This window comes from Choloepus didactylus, chromosome 10, assembly GCF_015220235.1.
Source record: "Choloepus didactylus isolate mChoDid1 chromosome 10, mChoDid1.pri, whole genome shotgun sequence".
In the NCBI taxonomy this organism is placed as follows: Eukaryota; Metazoa; Chordata; class Mammalia; order Pilosa; family Megalonychidae; genus Choloepus; species Choloepus didactylus.
The window spans coordinates 40,863,189-40,875,584 of record NC_051316.1 but is presented as its reverse complement, the minus strand read 5'-3'; the positions used below and the strand labels follow the sequence as shown (position 1 = coordinate 40,875,584).

Here is a 12,396-nt window from a genome sequence, read left to right as displayed (position 1 = left end):
AGTGCCCTATAGTTACATCAGATATTACCATTGAAGGAAGTTGGGTGATGGGTACACAGGACACATCCAGTTTATTTGTAACTTCTTCTGAGTCTGTAATTAGACTCCTAGATGTAAAGAAGGCCGGGAAACATAGTCTTTATTCAGGACAGCCATGTTCCAGTGAAAACTCAAGAAGAACTCAAGAAATTTCATTGGGACTACTAGTAGCCTCCGTGATGTAACATGTCACTTGTCAGGAATTGGGCTCTATCCAAAGGAAGAGTTATCCCCAACTCTGTTTCCCCTCCAACTCTGTTTCTTCTATATATCTCCCAGCATCTTTCATGCTTCCTTTAGCCTTGAGTTAAGATCAGGTCCTCTAGGACTCTATGACTCATGGTTTATCAGCCAGTTCCCCCAGCACTGGCCATGCCCTATCTCAGCATTTACCACAGGGTCCCAGTGTTGCTTCCCTGCCACACTCTCACAACATGGTAAGGAGGGAGATGTTGCGGTGGTTAAGCTTTACACAGCCTCTGAAATCACCTTGGACAAAGTATCTAATTTCTTGGTGCCTCAATTTCCTCATCTGTATGGAGTGATGAACATGACTGTCCAAAAATGGCCTCGAGCAATTACTCCATATTGGCTGGTAGAAGCTGGCTGAAACCAGGAGCCACTTGCCTTCACCCCAACTGGGGGAAGGCAGCTGTCCCCACTCTCAATGTCCCATCAGATTGGTGCTTCCTCCTCCCAGCAGAAAGGGCCACAACCTTCCACAGGTTGCCAAGGCCTTTAGGCTTTGGGAACTAACTTTCCCCAAAACTGATGTAAACAGCTGGCACCGAAGCTCAGACCTCCTGGCACACAAGTGAACTTTATAAGATGGTCCTCATGCTTGTCCCATATGAAGAAAGTGGGAGCAGCATCCTCAGCTGAAGCATGATTCCTCTATTAGAGCAAAGTGCCTCTAACTCCACCTGGGTCCAAGGAGGGCTCTGCAGAATGCTAAGAAATCAAGGATTCTGCACACTGGCTGCCCTGAGTTTGGCTTACCAAGTGATGCTTTTGGTGTTCACCGCAAACTCTGAGAATATTAGTTTGTTGTGAGGATTAATTGGATGAATATATATATGTATATAAAACTCTATAGCTGGATGTTACCTTTTAAATGGGCATAATCACCAAATTAAGAGGGCCATAGTGAGACAACAGATGTAAAAACCGCCTGTGAACTATAAAGCACTGTACACATATTAGCCATTTTTATTATAAGCTACATCCATCTTTTGTACCATTATAACCTCCCTATAACTTGAGGTATAAACAGAAATGGGAGTCATGTCAGTGTTTATTACAGAATGGAAAGAAATGAGGTGTATGTGAACAACTGGACAGGTGGACTTTCAATTTAATTGATTTTCCTTCGAGTATGAAAGTCTTCAATTATTTTGAAAGGATCTACAAAGCGCTGGAAAACTTAGACTTGTCTTTGTGTCTTCAGAATAGGGGATGCCTTTTTCTCCCTTTGCAGTAATACTAAAAATCACGTCTGTGACTTTCCACAGAAAGTTGTTGAAAACCCAGTTCTTTTTTTCTCTCGCTTTCAGGTGTATAAATATATTTTTATGTGTTCTAACAAACCTCAATATGAAGATGAGAAGGATAAATTCCCGTTACAAATACCACCAGGTTGCTACTACCTAGACTGAGAAATGATATGTCAATGAGCCTGGAACATGAACCTGATTATCTCGAGTTATGGGTACAGGAGGCCTTTACCATGAATACAGCAGCAAGGAAAATATGCAATTGGCTATGATTACTCCATAAATGACACCTCCAGAAACCTGAGAGTCAGCCTTGGTTCCTGTCTCTCCTCCATACGGTCATTGCAATTCCATCTTCAATATATCTTAAAGCCATTCACTTCCCTCTATTGCCTTCACTGTTGCCTTAGTCCCAGCTCCCATCATCTCTCACTTGAGCCACTTCAAGAGCCTTCCCTCTTGTCTCTCTGCTTGTATTTTTGCCCCACTCCAAACAATTCTTTGCAAAGAAGTTAGAGTACTTTTTTGAAACCTAAATTAGACCATGTCTCTTCCTAGCTCCACTAGCCTCTTATTGAACTTGCAGTAAAACCCAAACTCATCAAGCCCTGCAATTATGCATAAACTCAGAAATTCTCACCCCTCCCCCTTTACTCTAGTTAACCTTACTCTCCTTCTGCCTTAGCTCAAATGTCTTGTTTCACACCCACACCTACCCCCCACCCCCTCCACAGACCCTTCTAAATAAGGTCCCTTCCTTTATTCTGGGACTCTGGAATTTTCATTCACCACACTAATTTCAGAGCATAAAAATGCATCTTTATTTGTTCATGCATTCATTTGATAGTTTTCTCCCTCAGTGGACTGTAAGATCTATGGGGACAGGGACCATGTTTGGTATGTTCACTACTGAGTACCTAGTGTCTAGCACAGTGCCCAGCACATAGTAGGTGCTCAAGAAATTTTGATAACTGAACAAATACATTGTTATGAGTTGTAATAGTATGTCCAAAAGCTAAGGAGACAGGGATTTTCCACTGAACTACAGTCTGGTTGGACATATGGAACCCATTGGGAGCCCTGGATTCTAGATCTATCACACCTTAGACAAGTTACTAAACTTCTCTGGACCCATTTTTATCATTGGCAAATTAAGAAAAATAAATAATCAGAATACTCCCCCTTTTTACCCTCCAACAGGGTGATGAGAGTCAAATAAGAGAATTGTTATAATAGTGCTTGGGAACCCTAAAATATTTATACAAATATACATTGTTTTTATTAAATGAAAAATGGTGCACCTGCAAACAGAATAGGAAAAGAAGGAAAGGCAGACAGGATGAGAAGAAGGGATAAATGAACGACAGCCTAGAGGTTGTTGTTAAATAAACACAGTGGCTTATAATTTGTTGTCCATCCTTTGAAATTTCAATATTTGAGTAAAACCAAATCAATCAAAGCAATCATAAAGCATTTATAATATGTAGATTCTTAAGCTGCTTATACCTTTGGCCAATCTCCTAGCAAATAAATCCCACTGGATTGAGAGCAGATGTTATCCATATTTTTAAACTTCTTAGATCTTCATGATTTTGAATATTGCATCAACATTCAGTTCTTACTTTTGTCATGCATCATTTCATATGTTCTCCAATTCTCCTTTGCTTTTGTAAATCATATGCTAATTTCTAAACCTGTATGAATTCTTTTATGATGTTAATGATTCCTTTTCTTACACCCATTTAATATACTCAATTCTGAAATTCTCAATTCATCAGGCAATTTAAGCAAAACTTATAAAACATCCATTATAATCTGTGCCATTGCACTTACTATGGGTGATTTTCGCTCAGAGAACATTAGCTAAGCCTTAGTCACAAGTTTCACTCGTGATATCATTTTGACTCCTAGTATCACAGTGGAATTTATGTGAGGACAGCAAGACCTACCTCTAGTCTAAAATAAGTTGCCTAATTCAAGTATGATGGAGAAATATCATCTCTGGTCTCCAAGTGAGCAAGAAGCCACAATGAATATAACACTCTAATTAGCCATAATTTTTTTATAATGCGTCAGAGAAGTAGCTTATTTCATTCAGTGTGAATTTAAACTCTTTAAAGAAAATGTATGTTTGGTACATGATGGGTGCTCCAGGTATGCTTATGAATTACCCATACTTCTATTCAATAAAGTACTTATTATGTGCCAGGCGCTGTGCTGGGTGTTAGGGGTAAAATAATAAAAGAACAAATAAGATGGTCCTTGACCATGTTTTTACTTTCTTATTCATTTGCATCTTGACTTGGATTTCAGTTAGGTAAAACTCATAAAACTCAGATTTGGTATGAAGATTCCTGACAGTCTAGAGATTTGATGGGCCATTAATAAATGCTTGATAGTTGATTCTCAAGGGTAGTTTTGCAAAACCTGAGTTGTGATTAGTCGCACACATATGTGCACTTTATCTCTCATTTTAATTCACTTTAATTTTCTAAAAATAAGGATGTACATTGTACTTTCTTGACATTCTGTATCAGTCAGGATAATGGTTTGGCTGCCTTTACAGAAACCATAATGGTAGCTTAAAACAAAGAGAGGTTTATTTAATTCATAGGTTCACAGGGAATCCAGGGGAAGGGCAGCACTGGCCTGTGAGGTTATCCTGGGATGCAGGGTCTTAAACAAATACTGTATAGTGGTTTGACTTAACAGCAAGAATATACTGGTTGATACTTTCAGAGGCTAGAAAGTTTGCTTCCTCCTCTGGTTGGTGACTTCTGGCTGGCCGGCAATCTTGACTTTCCTATCACCCAGCAATGCATATGGCGGCATCTTCTTTTTTTCTTTTCTGGGTTCTGTTGACTTCCAGCTTCTGGCTGCTCCCTGTGCTTCCTCCTGCTATGTCTGAATTTGATTCTGCTTATAAAGGACTCTAGTAATCTGGATTAAAGCCCACAATGATTCAGTTGGCCACACCCTGACTAAAGACAACATCTTTCAAAGGTCCTATTTACAGTGGCTTTGCATCTACAAGAATGGACCAAGATTAAAAACAAGTTGTTTTTCTGGGGTACATAATTCAAACCCCAACGCCCAGCATTTTTCTCTGTTTTGTGACTCTGCCATCTCCTAGGCTTTGCCTTCAACAGTGTAGGTGATGTCTCATTACCTCCTACCTGTGGCCCAGCCAGAAGGATGGGGAAAGTGAGAGGGGAGGGCACAATTTCCTTTCAAGAGCATAACCTTGAAGTTGCACAGGTCCCTTCTCATATCCCACTATCCAGATCTATGCTGCTTGACTGAACCAAGCTCCGAGGAAGGCTGGGAAATTTATTCTTTTGCTGAGCAATCATTTGTCCAGCAAAAGCTCAGGGAAAAGAAGAGAATGGATACTGAGGAATAACTAGTAATCTTTGGGGCATGTCCTGACTCTCTCTTCCCTCCATGTATACTCCATATTTTTAAAGCTATTTGCTTTTGTTATATAAAAATAAACTTAAATATAAGAAGATAACAGACAGTTTTAGAACAAACACCCCCATGAACTCAACATTCAGAATTTACAAAAGGCTTTATCCTACTTCCTGACTGAGTCCCCAGGCATGAAATTCAGATCCCCTGAACAATTCAATTCTCCTCTTTAGTCTCAAGGACCAGCAGTAGGAGCAATTTCCCCCATCAGTAGTCAGACAGATGCCCATTGGGAGGAAATGGGCTACAGCAGAAGCAGACTGTTAATGACAAATTATACATTTTTACATATTCTTCACAAATTCACCTCCTAATTGAGCATGTCTGGAGCCAGGATTGAGTCTGGCCCCTTCACTAGATGAATCCTCCTTGCAATCATTCATTATTCTGGAAATCAGCCTTGGCTTCTGGGGATTCTTTAAAGTATTCATTTATTCACTCACTCAGTCAATATTTATCGAATACCTGCTATGGGCAAGGCACTGGTGCTGGCTGTAAGAGGAGCGGGGATAAAAGTGTAAAAAAGTTGACAATCCTTACCTTAAGGTATGTATGGTCTAGAAAGGGAGACAAGGGATCCACACACTTAATTAATTAATCCTGTAATGTACAATGGAAATAGAAAGTAGAGAATGGATGTCAATTCAGAAATGGACTCAATCTTTTCTGGTGGAGGGGATGTGCTTCAGGAAGGAGGAGGTGACTGCTTAGGATGGGTCCATTTTTTAAAGATAATGATAATAGAGGACTTTCTAATGAGGGTGTTGTGGAGACCAGAGGGGTGATGTTACGCAGGCTGAGATTCCTCTAACCTGCGAGAGAGGTGGGAGCCCTAAGTAGCCTGGTAGATACAGATGCAGCTCCATCAGGTTACCCGGGGAGCAGCATCTTGAGGGTTCTGTGCATCTTCAAACATATGCTGCCTTGTCCACTCCACAGGCTCCATAGCAGCAGTGCTCTGCACAGGGGCACATAAGGACAAGTCCCATGTCATCAGAGGCCCTGGTAATGTCCCTACAGTCTCCCAAGCTTCCAGGATAATTGGGCCCATTAATACCTTATATAGACAGAAAGCTTTCTAAAGCTTGGCTCACCAAGGGAGTTAATTTCTGAACACCAGCATAGCCCAATACACTTCTTAAAATGTAGGAAATTCATTATGTTCCATTATTTTTATTATTATTTGCTGTTGTTGCTTAACTTGCAAATGGCGGATCTCCTTCTACTGTAAGGGATAGGGGAACTTGTCCCTCTGTTACCACTGTGTGGGCAAGTACTGGGAAAACAACGGAGAGATGTGATTTAGAAAAGAAGATTATCCAAAGAGTTGGTTGAAAAGCCCATATAAAGGAAGACTGTTCTATTTTCAGGACATTCAGAAGTGAGACTCTCATGAGTTAATTTCTCAAATACAGGAGAAACACCAAACCCTCAGAGTCTCCAACCTTCTTAATAGTTAAATAAAAGCATGTGTGTTTAGGTGCTGAGCATGGAAGATTCTGCATGCAACCCTTGCTGGAAACTGAAGCCTGGAACAGAATGAAGGCAAAATATGAAAATGGCATTAAAATGTTAATTTCTCTCCAGTCTTTTCACTTATAACAGTTTCTGAACTCACTGGGTTGAAAAGAATGGTTTCAACTTTGCCTCAATAGGACTACATCTGACTGAATTGTGAGCATTTCAAATCTGGAATAAGCATTTTGATTTTGATTTACATTTAAATGAGGCTCCTTGCAGATGGAAGACTTAAGAAAGTTGTCATGGCAGGAGATATAGATTCTGGCTGAGGAGGAATCCAAAACAGAAGGAAGGTATTATAGGGCCTACCAAGTAGCTGATTATTTTGGTCCTATCTTCTCATCCCAACAGGGATAAATGCTAGTGTTGCTGAAATGTTTTGGCCTCCCAGGAAGAAAGGGAATATAACAACCCAAGATGCATGGATATCTTTGCCATTATTTATGAGGTTTTAAGCTGGGCAAGGCAGTTTGGAGATATTTCCATGCAGGTCCCTTCTCTAGGTGGGAAATACACAGTCAACTGGTGACAGTGCGCAGCTAAGTGCTTTTTCATTTTATGGCCCAAAACCTGTTTACTTACCATTTATTGGCTCTCTTCTAAGTATCTGAGACTGAACATGCAGATTGTTCATGGGGCAATTTGGTGAGTAATAGACTCATGAATAGTAAATTGGCATTAATGTTCAGACTAGACTCTTCTCACCTTTCTTACTCCTTTTATTAAACTTTTCCTGAAAGTGTTCTGTCTCCCAGAATTTCTCTACGGCTTGAAAGGATATTCCTTGCCAAAATAGCATTTAGTAGACAATCAAAATCGACCCAACTCAGCTGAATATCTGGAACTGGGAAGGGAGGAAGGTGAATCTCAAAGTTGCAACTCACTGTCTTCTGAGTTGACTCCAGACACCCTTGGCATGAGTTCAAGGCAAATATTGTGATATGATATGACAGGTCTTAGAGCCAAGGCAGATAGTCTGTGTTGCTTTGAAACACCCGTACACCACTTTTAACAGAGAGAATAAAACAGCAGTAACTGGGAGACTGAAAATGAGTTGCAAGTAGACAGGAGATGCCTGTTTGGCTATAGTGCTCATCTTTTGTATTGATTTCTAATTGTTAAGCTCTGTGTCATTGGAAAGCCTCCAATACAGTTTTCTGCAGAAATGCTCTTTCATCTTAACTTGACATGACCTTATTTGACTTCTGCGATTGAAGTGTTCAGGTCTGTGGGCCCTAGTGTGGGCAGCTCTTTCTAGCGTCTTTTGGGAAATGTCTTTCATTAAGCCAGCAGAAATAGCCCCTGGGAAATTATTTGGCTCACTTTTCATTTTTGGCCTCACACTATTCCTTTGCCTGACAGTTGTATAGAAAAACTGTTATAGCACAAAGGGACCAACTAATAAGTGACTGGAAAACATTTCCTCTTCTAGATGTAGTCTGAGGAACTCCTTTTCAAGCTCTATTAGTAACCAGGGGCCACTAGGTGCATCAACTTGGTAATACTGAAAGTGGTTAGAAATTATCCTGTCCTTCACTGGGTAGTCACATCTGAGGCTTCAAATGAACACCACACCCATCTTCAGATCAGAAGATGGCTGTTTGTATGACTCATTCTAGCATTTACCCACTGATTCAAGGGCAATGTGAGCATAATGCACGTTCCTTGGGGAACAGGAAGCATTGCTTGAGTAATACTACAGAAGACATAGTGCTCCAGCCTGACACTTTGTCCAACCAATTTCGTCAAGATTGTCTCAACATCCATATTATCTCTGTAGTTTCTTAACCCTGCAGCTCCTCAGCCCCTCTGAGGATTCACCACCTCCAGGACGTTAACATCAAATTCAGAGACCTGCCAATCCCTGTCCCCTCTCCAGCCTCTGGAAATCTCTTTTCTTCTTTCTGTCACTTTCCCCACAAAAGCCCCTTCCCACAATCACGGTGACTTCCCCTCTGGAGCATAATCTCTTGAGGGAGTTTAGTTTTTCATAAATAAGAAAAGACTTTGAGTTGAAGAGGAAAAAAATCCCCGTAGACAATGAAATATGAAAGCATCATCAGCAGCTTAGAGTGGGGGTGGTGGATGTCGAAATTACGAAAAGAACAAACACAAATTAAACCTCTCAAAAGAGATATTTACTGATATGCTGTCATATCAATAAATCACCATCTTGATTAACTTTAACAAGAAAAAATTGCTTTGTACCTCCTATATGCTAGACAGACAAAGAGAACATCACAATGAAAGATACCTGAGCTTGTGCTTAAAGAACAAAAGATTGTCCAAGGAAGTGAACATACGAGGCACAGCAAGTGCTGGCGGTGGGGGTGAGGGATCAGTGGGAAGAAAGATAAGCAAGGACTAGTCAGAGCATGAGGTAATTTGAATATCCAGAATTGGGGCATAATCCTGTAAGCAAGCAATAGATGCTATGAAGTATTTTCAGTCAGAGGCTTGATAGGATCAGATTTATGCTTTAAAACAATAACTCTGTGGAAGATGTGTTGAAGCAGAAGAAGGAAACAATGAGTCCAAGTAGGGTACTTTGTTTTTTGGAGATGATAGAGGCAGCCTTCCCCTCAATATTCATTTTATTTGCAAAGCCTGGGGCAAGAGAACAAATGGAGATGACTTCCCCACTGCCAGCCTCCTGCAAAAAAGGCCTATTCTCTTCTCTTCCTGTCTGGCATTCAGGGTCCTCACCCACCTGCATCCACATGTATAAGCTCTGCTTGTCTACCATTTCCCCTTCCACAAATACCTTCCTCTGGGTCACAGCCCTGACCCTGGGGCATGCATTCAGGCTGCACTGTGTGCCCGCAGCAGGGTGCTCCCTTGTCAGAGGTCCTGTAGGTGCTCAGGGCTGCTTGGAACGGGAAGTCTAGGTTGCAGTTACCCAGAGCATGATCTAGAAGCAGGGGCAGGGGATCCAGGTGCAAACATTTCTCTGGCCCTATAGGAGGTCCAGGGTGGGGCCCTCTAAAGCACAGGGCCTATGTCCAGGGCCCCAGTTGCCTGGGTGTAAGGGGCACTGACAGGGGAGCTAAAGCTTCTTTTTAGGAAATGTCAGCAGCCCACCAATGTGTAGACATGCCACACGGAAGTATTACACAGTACCTTAATACAGTGTTGACACAAAAAACGATGCCTCTGAGCAAAGGGCAGATGCTATCACACTATTCTCTTGTGATAAACAGATAATAATAAGGACGTAACACAAAGATTCCATGCTTTCTTAATTGACTCATTTTAGGTTTCCAGTAACTTTTGTTTTTTCTCATTCTTTAATTGGTAGAGGTAGTTAACAGACCACATTTCCCCTTTATCTGTCCCCTGGCCTAAAAAGTTCTAAAAGAAGACTCAGAGTTCTTCCAGAATATATATAGATGCCAGTGAACCAATGCAATCCACTGAGAATGTCCACCCCATTCTCATTGCATGGCATTTCCTGCCTTGATCCACATGCAGCAGCTCTTATTTTTCTTCATGGATCCATTGCCTTAAATTTGTTTATAATGGTGAGTGTGAGCATGCACAAGTGTGTGTGTGTGTGTGTTTGTGCACATCTGTGATGTAAAGAGGGACAGAGAGCAAAGGTGAAAGGATAAAACAGACAAACAAAAAACACTCTGTTCCCTTTTATTCTTCTTCCTTCATTTTCCAGCAGGAATGGAGAGCTGAGTATCAGTGGTGCTGAGTTCTGGTGCCAAACCCATTAATGATGCAGTGGCATGGACCAGTCACAGCTTCTCTGCATTCCAGTTTCCTCTTTTGCAACGTGTGTGTAGCACCTCCAACCAAATGAGACAGGAAATGGACTTTGGAAAGCACAAGGAAGATAGGACTTTGAGTAATAATTTTAGGACTTCCTCCTACTGCCCTTACTATTTTTGAGGTGGGTTGGAATTCTGGGTTAGAAATAGGGAGTGAGGAAAGGCAGAATTCTAGATTTTGTTTTTGTTTTCAGGGAAAGAGACTCCCTCTGGTACCAGGACAGCTTTGTGTTTCTAGCCTTGGACAACCATATCAAGAAGCTCTCAAGTCAAAGTAGGTGATTATAAGGGATTTTGAATCCTTTTTATTTTGTCTTCTCTCAACAAATCAGTTCTTTGTCCAGCTGTGTCCATGCCCTCTGGCTCGGTTTCATACTACTTGACTCTGATTATTATCCAGAGTTGGATTTGCTAACATTATGTCCTTCATCCTGCAGAAGCCACTCTGGCCAGTCTTGTGCTTTCTGCACAATACTTTAATTACACCAACTACACCTATGTTTTCTCCAGTGATTTGAGAGGGGGCAAAGCAACACTCAGTATCTTCTCCAAATGGGACTGTGGAATGTAGTGCGGACTAAATGAAATTGTTCCAAAGCAGTTTAAAGAAAAACGTTTTGATTATTTTTCTTCCAACTCAATATGGGCCTCCTATTTTAGAAGCTGGAAAACTGAGCTCCTCTTGTCTTCTTATTTGCATGCATCAGAATGTGGAATGGAAAAAAAATGTTGTGAATTCAAATTCTGACTTCATTATTTGCTGACTATTCAATATTGAGTTACTTAACATCTTTGAACCTTAGTCCTCTCATCTATGAAATGAATTTAATAATGTGCATCTCACAAGGTTGTTGTGAAGCATCAAATAAATGGCATGGATATATGTGAACACATCCAGCACCAACAGTAATATACTGAAAACCTAACACATTTCAGTATGTGTGTTAATTTTCAATTCTGTCTTTCCTATTATTTCTCATTGCACAAAATTCACGGAGCAACTAATAATAATGCACCTCGGTTAGAGAAGCCATCTGCAGGGACACACTGTGTTTGCAAACACCTCACTAAGTGGGCGGGGCAAGGGGAAGAAAGCTTTCTAGCTCTTAGTCGCATTCTAGCCAGGATGTTCCACCCCTGATTAACTTGGTTCTTTTATTTTTCTTCTGTGCAAAAGAGATGGCAGAGAGTCTTTTTGCCCATTCTAAGGGGATTAAATCATCTTTGGTATTCTTAAATTGGTTCTTACCTGAAGAAGGAGGGAGTGAATTTCCTTCCCAATTCCGCTACTTAGATAATCAGGGTGTAAGGAAGAGGGTAGCATAAACTTAAAATCAGGTCTCCTTTTTTTTTTTTTTGAAGCTTATAGGCTCCCAGAGGCAATCAGGTAGCCTCACTTAGATGGTGGATAGGTAGCCCTCTTTTCCACCAAAAGTGTGTGGTGAGGTTCTTTGCCATTCAGGGATGAATGGGAAAAGCCATCTTAACTCTAGAGAGGAAAAGGAGTAGTGGATCCCTGGGAAGGAAAGGAGACAGTGGATCTGCGTCCCTAGTGGGCTTAAGCCTGAACTATTGTGACAGCTTGGTTCTTGGAGGCATGGCTGCACAGGACAAAGCTGAGTAGTTAGAGCTACAATTCTAGGAATCTGTAGTGAGTTGAATGGTAGATATCTCCATGTCTTAAGCCCCAGACCATGTGAACATGATCTTATTTGGAAAAAGTGTCTTTGCAGATGTAATAAGTTAAGGACCTCGAGATGATTCATCTTAGATTATCCAGATGGGCTCCAAACCTGATGGCAAGTGTCCTTCTAAGGGATCCACAGAGGAGAGACACATGGAGGAGAAGGCCATGGGAAGATGGAGATGGAGATTGAAGTTATACAGCCACAAGCCAAGGGACACCTGGAGCCAGGAGAAATTGAAAGAGGCAAGGCAGGATGCTCTCCTAAAATCTCTGGGGCAGCCAGGCCCTGCCAACACTGGTGATTGCAGACTTCTGGCCTCCAGAGCTGAGAGAGAATACATTTCTGTTGTTTTAAGCCTCTGAGTTCATGATGATTTATTACAACAGCCCTAGGAAACTAATACAGAAC

General features: G+C 41.2%; 1 pseudogene; it reads right to left on the bottom strand.

Moving 5' to 3' along the window:
- Nucleotides 1-12,396, bottom strand: part of LOC119545165 — a 158,403-nt pseudogene that overhangs the window by 19,990 nt on the left and 126,017 nt on the right.